Source organism: Arachis ipaensis, chromosome B7, assembly GCF_059453495.1.
Source record: "Arachis ipaensis isolate K30076 ecotype BB chromosome B7, ASM5945349v1, whole genome shotgun sequence".
Classification (NCBI taxonomy): domain Eukaryota; kingdom Viridiplantae; phylum Streptophyta; class Magnoliopsida; order Fabales; family Fabaceae; genus Arachis; species Arachis ipaensis.
In genome coordinates this window covers 55,222,501-55,225,000 of record NC_142442.1, presented here as the reverse complement: position 1 = coordinate 55,225,000, position 2,500 = coordinate 55,222,501, and positions in this window count along the sequence as shown.

The window sequence follows — 2,500 nt, the reverse complement described above, 5'->3', positions numbered from 1 at the left end:
AAAGGAAAGTGCTCTAGAGGTCGAATTTTGACGCCGTTTTTTGCAACAACCTCTAGAAAAATAAGATCTTTCCATCCTCCAAATTTGGTGAATTTACACCGTGCCGATTTTTTTTGACGATTTTTTTACCGCCCGGAATGCCGGAAATTCAAAAAAAATGAAAAACGGAGCAAACATGCGATTTTTGACCTGGATTTTTTTGTGCAGCCTTCACATAATATTACCAAGGTTCCCTCAAAATTTCACGAAAAATGCACGATCCAATTCTGAGATATGAAAATTTGGCTCCTCCGTTGCAACGCTCCGAGCCATCGTTGCAACGGCGGGTGCCTCCGTGGGGGGCGGGGGAGCCCGGCGGCACACCACAACCACAACGTGCTTGCTAGTGTGCCTAGGGGATGGCAAGGCAACGTGCATCTTGCTGGCATTGCGCCCAGCAAGCCTTTGGGCAACTCGAGTTTCAGCATCACGACACCCCTCCCACCTATAATAGGCTGCCGAGCCATTACCTAAGTGCCACGGGTAGACGTCCTTTTCCGTGAGGAGACATACTAAAGGAAAGTGCTCTAGAGGTCGAATTTTGACGCCGTTTTTTGCAACAACCTCTAGAAAAATAAGATCTTTCCATCCTCCAAATTTGGTGAATTTACACCGTGCCGATTCTTTTTGACGATTTTTTTACCTCCCGGAATGCCGGAAATTCAAAAAAAATGAAAAACGGAGCAAACCTGCGATTTTTGACCTGGATTTTTTTGTGCAGCCTTCACATAATATTACCAAGGTTCCCTCAAAATTTCACGAAAAATGCACGAGCCAATTCTGAGATATGAAAATTTGGCTCCTCCGTTGCAACGCTCCGAGCCATCGTTGCAACGGCGGGTGCCTCCGTGGGGGGCGGGGGAGCCCGGCGGCACACCACAACCACAACGTGCTTGCTAGTGTGCCTAGGGGATGGCAAGGCAACGTGCATCTTGCTGGCATTGCGCCCAGCAAGCCTTTGGGCAACTCGAGTTTCAGCATCACGACACCCCTCCCCCCTATAATAGGCTGCCGAGCCATTACCAAAGTGCCACGGGTAGACGTCCTTTTCCGTGAGGAGACATACTCAAGGAAAGTGCTCTAGAGGTCGAATTTTGACGCCGTTTTTTGCAACAACCTCTAGAAAAATAAGATCTTTCCATCCCCCAAATTTGGTGAATTTACACCGTGCCGATTTTTTTTGCCGATTTTTTTACCGCCCGGAAAGCCGGAAATTCAAAAAAAATGAAAAACGGAGCAAACGTGCGATTTTTGACCTGGATTTTTTTGTGCAGCCTTCACATAATATTACCAAGGTTCCCTCAAAATTTTAGAAAAAATGCACGAGCCAATTATGAGATATGAAAATTTGGCTCCTCCGTTGCAACGCTCCGAGCCATCGTTGCAACGGCGGGTGCCTCCGTTGCAACGAAACCAGCCAACGATGCACCTAACCCAGCATCCGTTGCAACGCACCTTGCCTCCGTTGCAACGCGCCCAGCCAACGTTGCACCGTCCCCTGCCTCCGTTGCAACGCGCCCAGCCAACGTTGCAACGCGCCCTGCCTCCGTTGCAACGCTCCCAGCCAACGTTGCAACGCGCCCTGCCTCCGTTGCAACGTCACCAGCATCCGTTGCAACGCGCCCTGCCTCTGTTGCAACGCGCACGGCCAACGTTGCACCGACCCTAGCATCCGTTGCACTGCCCCCAGCCAACGTTGCAACGCGCCCAGCCAACGTTGCAACGCGCCCTGCCTCCGTTGCAACGTCACCAGCAACCGTGGCAACGCGACCTGCCTCCGTTGCGACGCCCCCAGCCAACGTTGCAACGCGCCCTGCCTCCGTTGCAACGTCACCAGCATCCGTTGCAACGCTCCCAGCCAACGTTGCAACGCGCCCTGCCTCCGTTGCAACGTCACCAGCAACCGTGGCAACGCGACCTGCCTCCGTTGCAACGCCCCCAGCCAACGTTGCAACGCGCCCTGCCTCCGTTGCAACGTCACCAGCATCCGTTGCAACGCGCCCTGCCTCCGTTGCAACGTCACCAGCCAACGTTGCAACGCGCTCGGCATCCGTTGCAACGCCCCCAGCCAACGTTGCAATGCCCCCAGCTTCCGTTGCAACGATCCCAGCATCCGTTGCAAAGCGACCTGCCTCCGTTGCAACGTCACCGGCCAACGTTGCAACGCACCCTGCCTCCGTTGCAACGCCCCCAGCCAACGTTGCAACGCCCCCAGCCAACGTTGCGACGCGCCCTGCCTCCGTTGCAACGTCCCCAGCATCCGTTGCAACGCCCCCAGCCAACGTCGCAACGCGACCTGCCTCCGCTGCAACGCCCCCAGCCAACGTTGCAACGCGCGCAGCATCCGTTGCAACGACCCCAGCATCCGTTGCAACGCGACCTGCCTCCGCTGCAACGCCCCCAGCTTCCGCTGCAACGCCCCCAGCTTCCGTTGCAACGTCACCAGCATCCGTTGCAGCGC